Genomic DNA, 12,382 nt, shown 5'->3' with positions numbered 1-12,382 from the left:
ATACAGTAAACAAATGGCCCCATAGTGTGTAGCTGTCAAGCCTCTTAAGTTGATAGCTGTGTCTCTGCACAATGCGGGAAGAATCCTTTTCTGTCAAACAACAGCTGGTGAAGACAACATGATGCGGAGGCCACGGACGAGTGAGCCATCAAACCTCCGTCTCTGACAGTACTTTGGCAAGCTGCATTTCATAAGAGTCTGTCTCACTCTGCTCTGCTTTTATGGAGCATGAATCAATGATAATTGTGCTGTGTTCTCACTTGAATGGCAGGAGTATCTCCCATGCGGCAACAGTCAAAAAGAGGCGGAACATGGAGCCATGTATCGAGGAATACCTCAAAATTAGACTGAATAAAAATGAATCACAGTTCCCTTGGGGTTATGATTCATTAGCTGGAAAATGTTCCGTTCAGAAGGCATCGGCAGCACCGTGCCAATAAGGCTAATATAATATAAATTATGAGCGGCTATGAAAAGCAGCTTACGCAACGCATGATGCGTGCCTGTTGACATGAGAAGAGTTGGGATAGGCAATTAATCCATAAGAAGCCGACAGAAAGGTGAATGAAAAAAGGGACTACTAAAGTATTATGTTCTTATTACCATTGTATTTTTTCTAAGCTTTATAGCCTGTAGCATGTGCAGTTTGGATTTGATCCAACATGCTACTCAAAGCTTTCAAAAGCTGTGTGATCAAATCAAAGCCTGACACCATTATCCAGCTCCACCGGGGCTAATTCCACACACACCCAGCTCCCATTCTCCGTCTCTTATCCCCTCTGAAAGGCCCAGTGATTAGAAGTAGACTTAAAGTTGACTATAGCACACCCCCCACACACACCTTACCCTACCCAATTCCCGACGGGACCCTGTTGAATCCCCAAAGCCTCGGTCAGTTTATCAGCATCATAGGATCAGGCAATCTCCCCCCCCCCCCTTCAAACCGGGAGCCCAATGTGCTCCGCGGCCCCCGGTGTAATCTCTTTGGCTGTTGACAGATCTAGCGCAGGGTCAGCTGTGATAACAGGATCACTCAGGTGGAGACAGGGGAGGAGACCAGGGAGAAAGGGACAGAAGAGAAAGAGAGAAATGTGCGAGTGTGAGGTGAGGTCCGCTGGTGAAGAGGAGCCATCAGTTCACATGAGGGAGAGGGGTTTTATTAAGTATTCATGCTGGACAATTCATCAAATAATCCACAATATCAAGGCATTTATCAACACACAAACAAAGACAATCAAGAACCAGCATTCTTTGGTGCCATGTAATTAAAAACTACGTCACAGCAATTAAATAAAAACGTTTTCCATAAATCCAACAGAGTATTTACTGGCAGCTCAGATGAGAAAGAGGTGTGCAGCATAGCATATGGTGCTTTTCCCTTTTCCTCTTGGTTATCCCTGTAGATCCCATATCATTGCATCGACTGAACAATTGATCAAATAATCAAAACATATCAACATGAATCAGTAATTAAAAAACTATTAGGAAGATGAGCAGCAGCCTTTGGTGCAAAATGGAATTAAAAACGATATTATGCTCGAGAAAATGCAACTATAGATATTACTACAAACACTGCTATCCAGTCTCAGTCCGGAGAATATTTGACATGTGTGACAGCTGACAGCAGCGATGCTCCCTGACAGCTCCGGCCTGTCTGCCTCCACTCTGACTCGGCATCTTATTATAACTGCCATCACCCGCAGAGAAGGAACAAAAAGTGCAGCAATGGACATAAATAGTGGAAAAAATGGAAAGGTGAAAGGTCATGCAAAACTGAGGAGCTTCAGTGTCAATTTTACGCTCGGGCTTCCAGTTGACACGGAGCAACACACACACAGAGGCCATTGCTCACAGAATATACACAACGTTTTACAAACATATTGTGTTTGCATGCAGACACAGTAGCACACACACACACACACACACACACACACACACACACACACACACACACACACACACACACACACACACACACACACACACACACACACACACACACACACACACACACACACACACACACAGAATCAGCATGGAAGGCAGTGACACAAAGCTAATGCCTTGTCACACAGGCTGTCAGCAGATTAGCCAGTGGATTACACCCCAGCCATTAGATGTGCACAGAGTGAAAGGCCACAAACATGGAGAGAGGGAGAGAGGGGGAGATGGGGCATATTCTAGCATGAGGGAGAAACTAATGGAGAATAGGTTAAAGGAGGGGAAAGGGAAATGTAGAGACACAAACGCAGTTAAGTCGTGCAAAGACAGAAGTCAAAGTGACACAGAGGAGATGTAAGGATAAGAAAAAAGCGATTGGTCAGGAGAATTTGCCGTGGTAACAAGATTCTCAGACAGCGGTAAAGGGAGAGACACGGAGAGTATCACAACAGCACAAGGGAACAGACGAGAGAAAAAGAAGGTGTGAAGTGTAAGAAAAGAAGAGGAGGGGATGAAAGAGATGACGGGAGAGCAGAGGGAAGGAGCATGAGAGAAAATGAGAAAAGAGGGCGAGGAGGAGCAGAGAGATGCAAATGAAAGGAGCAGCAGAAGAGATTAGAGGAGAGCTAAACACACTGCAGTGAAACAAGCAAGCAGGGGAGGAAACGTACGGGAAGAAGAGGACCTGTATACAGTCTGCAAAACCATAGCGAGCTTGTTAGTTGGTCTCACCTAACATATGAAAGAAACAATGCCAAGATCAGGTTGTGTCACTTAAAGTCGATTTGTTTGGGGCAGCAGACCAGGCTGACAGGTCGTAATCCTGAATGTATTTGCATCCGTTTCCCATTTAGCAGCCAGCAAAAAAAGAAAGCACACTAGCCTTCATTTGGAGTAAAATGTTGAATGCAAGTCCAAACAACTCTCCTTTTAGCTTGTTTTAGTTTTTCCTTGAGCGTCCCAACTTTTTTTTTCAGCAGCTACTGTCAGACTGTATCTACGTATCACTGAGTGCTGACAGGTATTGTGCAGATACCTTGATGCTATGGTCTGCAGGACAGAGACTAAAACAATGATCTAGGAGAAAGCAAAGAAAAGCACGTAAGGAGAATTAGGTGATGATTAGCAGCACTATGAGCAGTAGCTTTCACATTACCCCCCCAATCATTCAATCAATTATGAATCTAATATAATACTGATTAATGTCTAAAAAACCACAACTATGGGGTTGACACAGAAAATGTCAATTTGTTAATTTAAATGTCAATTTATATTCAAATGTTATAGTTTCAATTAAATATTTCTCGTGATTTAGTAAGGTTTTCTTTTTTGAAAATGCTTTAAGAAAATCTAGGATTATTAACATTTGTACTCCAATCAGTCTCATTGTGAAACTAGTTCATACTGTATCTCTGTGTGGAGACTTTCCTCTGGATGCTACTAACTGCAGATGGCAGTATTGATGGCACAGTGCCGGAACGTTTCATTCACTTGTCACTTTAACTTTGAGCTCTGCTCTCTTGTATAACCATATGCTGAGTAGCATAAAAGCTACTCCCTGCATTGTGAGGCAATAATGATTCTTTTTTTTGGTGACTTTTTTCAATCAGTCTATGGTTCCTAGTGGAGAGGTGTCAGGCCTTCTCTGCTGGAGTTTCATTTTATGATAATCTCCTCCGCTGCCCCTGCCATCACCACCACCTACAGCCCCCACCACAAAACCACTTTGCGGATGTAATGGCATATAATTGTCTGCTGGATTTGCCCGTTAGGAGCTTCATTTGGAGATGGTATTTGTGCAAGAAGGGAATATGTCAAGTTAACGGGGGCTAATGGGAAATGTTGATCCATTCAGACTGGAGATTGAGCTCAGCAAAGCCACGAGCAACACATCACACTGTGTTCACAGAATGCATATGTTTAGTGAGTAAATGACATGTATTTTACACGCTATGAGTGCACAGCAGCATATTCACTGATTATTCTTGGTGACTGAGAAGGGCTTTATGTGTGTGTGTGTGTGTGTGTGTGTGTGTGTGTGTGTGTGTGTGTGTGTGTGTGTGTGTGTGTGTGTGTGTGTGTGTGTGTGTGTGTGTGTGTGTGTGTGTGTGTGTGTGTGTGTGTGTGTGTGTGTGTGTGTGTGTGTGTGTGTGTGTGTGTGTTTTCATTGTTTGTGTGCATGCGTGCCTATATACTGCATGTGTCTGTGTGTATGTGTGCGTGTTTGACAGCAAGGCTAATGTCATTCAGGACGATTTAGCTGGTTGACTGATTTGAATGTGTGCTGTGGAACAAGCCGAGTCTCAGCTGAGCTGCAGGGAGAGGGGGAGACTAAATGTGTGAATCCCCACTGGATATTTAGACTGTTTATTATGATAAGCCTCTGCGTGCACACTTCCTCCACACAAACATGCAGGACAGGAACTTGTGTGCACACATGTAAGGGAACATAATAAAAGGCAGGGTGGCAGAAGAAGAGAGACGCTCGGAGACATGTGACTCACATATGTACAGTAAAAAGTTTGTAGTTCACAACCTATAAAGACTAATTCCAGCCTATCCATAGCCATCTCATGTAGGAGTCATTCCACCTTTTGAACCGCCTCTCACTTAAAGCGGGCCCAGATGTAAGTCAAGGGGCTGCTTTGGATTAGCCATAGAGAAAAACTCATTTCCTTTGACATTTTACGAGCATTTAATTTGAAACAATTAAGATATTACGGTGCTGCGGATTCGCTGCACAGAGTGACAGCTGGGAGCAATCCCATAAAGCCCTGAACCACTGAATGAGGCACCTTGCTCCGCTCACCTCCTCCTCCATCTCCTCTCTGTTGTTCCATTGAAGCATTTCGCTGCGGGCTCTGTGGAGGTGAATGTGCTACCTTTGCCTCAGCTGAGATCTCGCCGCTCCCGCCAATTACTGTAGCAGCTCATAAAGGCAGCAGTTGGCTGATGATAGAACGGCCTAATTTCCCAAGACTAAAGGGAGGAAGCGAGCTCAGAGGATGTTTACCTTCTGGATGGCTTTTTCCATCACACCTTTTATTGCATTATTGAATTTATAGCATAAGATGCATGACTCATCTTCTGAGGGATAGATGAGAGGAATGCAGACTACAGGGGGCAGCAAACAGTAAGAGATGCATGTACCGCACATTGTCGAAAATATCGTGTAAGACTACTTTAATTGTAACACTTGTTTGTCTCATGCTGCACATTTATTGAGGACCCTCCATGTCCTATCTGTCCTTCACTTGAAAAACTTCCAAGTCATTCCTTGACTTCGAATCCACGCTAGCTTTGTCAGCACTCGCCCATCAATTGAAATGAAATTGATGGTGTGCTTGTGAACATGTCAGCGGGGGATCACAGGCCGGAGAGAGAGAGGGAGTATATTTTGGGGGTGGATGGGGCTGACAGATAGCTTTGGAAAAAGCTCCTTTTCATGAACACTGAAGTGTAAAATGGAGGATGGAATGCAAACAATGGACGTGATCCATCGGTTATGGTGAGAGGTTTCTCATAAACACACAGAAAGGGAGGGATGGAGGGAGAGGAGTGGCAGAAAGAGACATGGACTGAGATGAGGTGTGTGTCACTATGAGTTTATGGAAGGAAAGTCAGAGAGGTAGAGAGCAGAAAGAGAGGATGTAGAGAGGAGAAGAGAATGAGCTACAGGCGTACGGTGATGGCAGGAGAAGAGAAAAGGCTTTTAGAGGAGGCATTGTTTAAATAAATGAAAGGACAATGAAGGGGAGCGCAGGGAGACGGGAAAAGATCAACACACAGAAAAAGCTGGAGAGCATGTTTTTGTTCAGACACAGCCATGTGAATTCAGGCAAGTCAGAGCAATTACAGAGAAAGGGAGGAGAGGAGAAAAGTGAGAATGGGATCCATAACGGTGAGTCGCATCAGCACTCTGAACGTCACTGCAACAGGGATTCAGATCCAAAGTCCACTAAATATGTAAAGAAGTTCAGTTAGAAAAGAAGAAAACACACCGAAACAATTGTTTATCATCAAATCATCTGAATAAAGTCAATAGAGTGTAACATAACAAAGTAACTGAGAATTGCTTCAAAACCCACATATATCTAATTCACAAAGATATAACTCTGGAAACAGCAGTTTAGCTTACTGACTGAATCAAACGATTAGTTGATAACTTAAATTGATGTTGTTAAATTCTACAAATTGATCGACTACACGTCCCAGTGCTATAGCTAATGGTATATGTAGATTGAGCCACACATGCTCATTGTTTCGGGATGTTTTGCATTTGCAAGGAAACAATATAACTCAAGAGCAGAGCGGCTAATGCATCCATCAGTATCCATGGTGATGGATGTTTCCCACATCGTCGAAAGTGTGCAAGTGCTTCTTATAATTGTTCGGCATATATATGTCCTCCACCTTTTAAAGGGAGCCCCCCCATCCCACTTAATTGTATCTACTATTTGTGTACCAATTTTTTTCTTATTCCTGCTGTTTACAAGCACCATTTTGTCTTTTGCACTGTGTATTTTACTTTGATGTTAAGTATATTTGCATTGTTGGAGGGGACTGAGACTCAAATTGTTTGTTGCCAACTGTATGCTGTTGGTATTGTGCATATGACAAATACAGCCTTTGTATCTTCGAATCAGTGAAGTGTTGATGCATGGGTCGGAATCACTTTGGGAAATGGTCTCTGTGGCAACCTCTCCTGGTTTTCCATCTCAATGTCATGATCTCATCTTATAGATGCTATAGCATCAAACAAAGCCCCCCCACACACTTAGCAAAATCTCACTACACACACACATTGGGCAGGTGTCCTGAGCGGGGCTCCACAGAGGGGGCTCCTCCAGGCAGGAGTTGACTCAATCTGTGAGAGCCCCCCTCCCCAGTTGATCTCTTAATGGACCTAATTGCTTTTCAGCTCATTGCACCCCCGATGCCAACACTAAACTAAATCAAACCGGGGGTCCAATCCACAAGCCTCATCGCGAGCCTTATTTTGCTTGACATCATAATAAGGTGATATTGACTAATCATGACTCAGCAGTTCCAGAACAGATGAGTAAGCGGGCGCCTCTCGTAACGGCGTCCAGGTCATATAGGAGTTCAAGTTGCCCTCTTTAGGAGTGCAGCTGCTGTGTTCTCATTGACAATATGATGTGACCCTCTCTGCTGCATAATTATGTATTATGCATTGTTGCACTCGAAACACCAATATACGTACAACATTATATACATATGTTGCTGTGCTCTCACTACTGTGGCCTTTACTGTTACCATCTTGGCTTTTCTGCAACTGATCAGATATTAATCATAATGATTTGGTCTTCCCACAATTAAATGATATATAATTGATTGCAATATTGATGTTTAAAACGCTCTGCTGATTGAAACTCCCTTGCATTTTAAATCAAGGGCTCCCTCAACTAACAGCCAGCCAGCAGGGGGCGATGCTCCAGATGTTTTGGCTTCACTTTTGGGCAGCTTGGAAGAAACTTTCCTGAATGCTGTGGCTGCATTGCACACTAGAAGCGTGCACAACTAATATGTACTGATTTCAGGAGAGGAAGAACCAAGTATTATTTATACATTTTATATCAATATGTAGCACAACGTGGAAGTCAAAGTAGAGCTGCGTTTTAACATGTGAAAGTGCATTTAAATATGCTGTCCCTAATATTAATGCAGCTCCAATTGAAAGGCACATCTGATAACAACAACAGACATAAGCATGCAGACAGCTCAGTCCCAGTAGACTAAACATGCACTCTGCCCTGTCTGTACTGTGACACCCGGCTGCAGTCAGCTGCTCCAAATATAGTTAATAACTCACTTAAAACTGTTGGCAGGAGAAGAGCTGAGGTCTGAAACCTGTTTTCTCTATTAGCTTTTTCATGCACACAACACTTTCTGACATTTGGAACAGAGCTGCTTAATACTGTATTTCCGTGCATACATTAAAGTTAGCAACATTTAAATTAAAGTGCGATGACATCTGTGGTTAATATTTTCTGCACTGTCAATTCAATCTGATCACCCACAAGTAGTGACGAAACAGAAACTGTCAATAAATAACAAAATATGATTTCCCAAAATTATATCTTCTGTCTGTTGCTTATGAATTATTAAAATTACAGATAAATACTTTATATATACTTTATTTATAAAGGAATTAGGCTTACAGTATAGGTACTGCTTGGTTGTGACAAACATTTGTTAAGGTCGTGATTATTAATTTAATTTGAAATGCAACACAGCATTAGGTCCGGCTGACTGGGATAATTTGGAGACATAAATAGGGTTAATTTAATAATGTTGCTTCAGGAGGCCTTTAAGAGAGTTCCCCCGGGGGATTTGCGTCCGTCATTGTTTCCAAGTTACGCAGGTCACCAAGTGAATTATATAGATGTTATCACTGATTGTGTGAGGCTCTGGATATAGCTGTCTGACATGGCACCAATACATTAACCACTTCTTTCCTCTCCTGTACATAATTATCGCTATCAATGCTCAGCCATCCATCATGTCTGACAGATTCTGAGAAGGAGACGAGTATTAGATGTCCCGGCCAAGGACTACAGTCGGGGATTGGTTTACATTTTTCGTGCCTTGGAGATGTGTGTAATATCACCTTGGCATTTGTCACTTTTATCCCCCCCCCCCCCCCCACCCCCAAACCCTTCGATCCCACTCTTGACTGCTTGGGCAGCGGCCATACACAAGTCAATCTCAACACATTGGATTAGATGTATCCGCTTAAGATAGATTGATATCCCAAACCGCGTGAGTCTCGCTTGATGGGGAAATTAATTTTACGATGACTGGTTTACTTGATCAGGGTTGCAGGGGAGGTGGGGGCTATACATGTATCAACTATGGGGCGTGAGGAGCTGGAAACCACAGTCATGTTTCTGATTCAGACAAGTTGTGTATCTTCTCCGCTGTATTACACACCGTGTTGTCTTTGCGTGGCAGCATCGAGAGTAATGACTTGACTGACAGTCATTTGTAATTTGCCAGCGACTTGTCATGGGTGAAAGGCCTGCAGCTCGGCTATAGGGAGAGTGACAGTGAACGATATTGTATTTTCACGTCTGTCCGTCTTACAGTTAATGTGAAATGCACAGTTTTGTAAGCAGAATTATAAATAGGCTGCATGATCAGAAGTACAAACGACTTATCCGGGATAGAAATGATGTCCGTGGAAGCTGCCAGCCTTCCCATATCTAAAGGGTTAAAATGATATGGCAGTTATTGGATTGAGTTACAATGGAGCTGACCTCAGCCTATTGAGCAACACAATCCAGTCTGAGCTCCATCCGTGAAAATTCATGACAAGCATCACTTAAAACCTCCTTTGTTAGAAACTAAAAAGAAAAACACTTTTCTCGCAACTTGTAGAAATATGTGATTGATTTTCTACCTTTGTGTATAAAAAAATCTTTGTGTGACACATTAAAGCTGATACACAAGAACAAAGAATGACTTTAAGATGCAGTTTTATCCCCACTGAGATAAATACTGCACCTTGTCGAATGAAATCCTACCACATCTTTGCATTGATTTGCTTTACCGTAAGTTGCGTAGCGCAAAAGGCCATCACTTAAGAAATAGCTGAGAGAAATTTGAAGTGCAAAGTATATACCAAATGTTGCACTATGACACAAAGCAATACGCTTGTAATACATTTGTTAAATAACACTCGACGAGAGTCTACAGCCATGCCTAATGCTAATGTTTGCACAATATGCTCACAGTGACAATGCTAACATGTTGAATAGTATTAGCATGTATAATGTTTACAATGTTTCTTATCCTAATTTAACATGCTAGCCCTTGCTCATAAGCACTAAACAAAATATAAATAGAGGGTAGAGTAATAGTTTTGCAGGTATTTTGTAGATTTTGGCACATTTCACAAGAAAAGTACAAAATGCTGGTGCCGCTAGAGGGAAATTGAGAGGATTATCAACAATCATAATATTTGTTAACCATTAAATGGCGATGTTTCCAGTATAGTTGCCAACATGTGTCAGTTTAATTCTGACTATTTTCATGATAATCAATGCACATTTTTAAATATCCACAGTGAGAGAGATATTTAGCAGCTAATACTAGCCCTGACCAAATCCATTTTTCTATTTGGCATTTATATTATTCTTTGGCAGCCTGTAGGGCAACCCACCACTATTGTTCTGTATTCAAAATGCAAAACAAGAGAGATTATTGAACACAATTTTCCAGATAAATGAGAATATACAATGCTAATGAGTTTAGCAAAAACAGGATACTCTCCACTGATTTACTGTGTGGGCAGGTACACAGAGAAACACATACATCAAAAGATTTGCTTACATTATTCATTCGACACACATGCATATTGATACTATATAACCTTTAGCATGCTTAGCTGCATTTGCATTGAATTTACACAGTAAATGTCAATCAGTGCTACACTCTGCCTGACCCTGCACACGTATGGATGTAAACAGGCCCGAGGCAGGATATCAAACACTGTCAGCGCACATAATGTGATGTCTTTGTTCTGCAAGAAAGGAAACATTTGCCATGCAAGTTAGGAGGCCCTCCTTCTGTCACGAGTATAGGAAAACGTGTGTGGTAATGTTACATCACAGATATCCTCTATCTTATTGAAGGACGGCCGTTTTATGGACCCCCAAGTCCTATTGTGCGACAAAGTTCAGCCATGAGAGGCAAGAAAGTCAGACTCTTGATAAACCCTCCCCTCACACCATTCATCACCAAGTGCTGCTGTACTACTGCTAGAGCTGCTGCCAATAATGTGAAAGCACAAGGTTATATGCAGATAGCAAATCTAAAAACTGTGTCATCCCATTATATTCAAAGATCATGAATACAGTCAAGAGAAGAATAAGAAGCCCCGTACATCAGCTTAAGTCAAATAACCAACATCATTTTAATAAAGAGAGCAGAGAATTATCAATGTTAGATATCTTCTTCACAACAGAAACAGCCATGCAAACTGCAGTCGTGATAAATACATTCAAAATGACTGCTTTGGTGAAAGGCACATAATCAGATATTTATGATTTGAACATTATGCCTCTACACACAACTATTCTCCCTCCCACAATGCTTTTCCTACTGCCAGCAGGTTCACATAACAGTCATTTTCATCAAGTTGCTCTATTATTCACTCTCACAAAACCAACACTTTTCCTTTGGCACATACATCTGCATGCGGCAGTCGCTGTATCAAATGTTGCCCCTCAGAAAATGGAGCTGGGTATAATTTGCAGGTATAAATCAGCATCACAGTTACTCAATCAGATACATGACGTGTGTGAGTGCAGGTATAGGAAAAGTAATCTGCTGACTGCAGTAGTCTGTCTCTCAGTGCTTCTGTTGGTGTCTGCAGGGCGAGGCTGTTCATCAGGAGGTTTAGGTCCCTGCCACAAAAGGAACTTTTCTCAAAACACAATTGGTCATTGTCACCTGTCTCCCGGGGCCAGTTATTTTTCTGTGATCCTACAATTGGAGGGCCGTGCACGTGGCAACATTCTCCCTTTATGCATTATTGTGCATCATTATGTCTATTCAGTAACGAGGATGTGAATGAATCACGCCTTGGAATGATTACATGAAATATGTGATGGTGGATTAGAAGGTGTTACTGCTCTGACCTTGGAGTGCACGATGCAGTGTGTGAAGTCAGCTTTTCCACATAGATTAATGCATTTGATAACAAATAAATAAACAAACTGGTAGATGACAGGCATGCACGCACATTCGAGCCCAGTCTGACATCAAAATCAATATTGTATCCCTTCAGGGACCCACAGTGTGACTGAGGCTCTTAGTGATGAGTTTGTAGTGACCTTATTGTACATGATGGCTTTTTTTATGGAGTTTGCACTGACGGTAGCCAGACCATGCATCATCTCTCACCTAACTGAGTAACTCAGTACATTAACTGAAGTACCTAAGGGACTCTTCAGAAAGTGTTTTAATTACATTGTAATTCATATTCATAGTATACATTACAGAGAAGAAGAAAAAGAAGCCTTTTATACTACTAAATCTATTTGGCAGATTCAGTTAAAAGATCCTTTTAAGATTAACATACTAAAAAGCTAACAAACAGGTCAAATACAGTGTACTTTTTATACAGTAAACCAGCCAGTATTAAAACTAGGTTTTTATATATAATGTATCTTTCTAGTGATGATGTACATAATGTATTTTTGTTGTTTTTTTCTCTTTGATCATATTTTTAGCTCATGTGACCAAACCATTTCCCAATGTAGTATCAACAAAGTGTATCTAATTTAAGATAGCCAATCAATAAAACAGTATACAAACAGGTACAATAGAGGCTTCTAGCAGGTTAATACATCAATAATCCTGAAATATTGCAATAAATTACCCTAACAATGACAGTTGGCCGTTTGTCTGTATG

At 41.7% G+C, this 12,382-nt stretch overlaps 1 protein-coding gene across 14 annotated transcripts in view; it reads left to right on the top strand.

Moving 5' to 3' along the window:
- LOC117463550 (receptor-type tyrosine-protein phosphatase delta-like) overlaps window positions 1-12,382 on the top strand; it is a 405,065-nt gene that overhangs the window by 265,909 nt on the left and 126,774 nt on the right. The window lies entirely within an intron of this gene.

Source organism: Pseudochaenichthys georgianus, chromosome 18, assembly GCF_902827115.2.
Source record: "Pseudochaenichthys georgianus chromosome 18, fPseGeo1.2, whole genome shotgun sequence".
Lineage (NCBI taxonomy): Eukaryota > Metazoa > Chordata > Actinopteri > Perciformes > Channichthyidae > Pseudochaenichthys > Pseudochaenichthys georgianus.
Note: the sequence above shows the minus strand (reverse complement) of the source record. Positions and strands in the feature narration are given on the sequence as shown.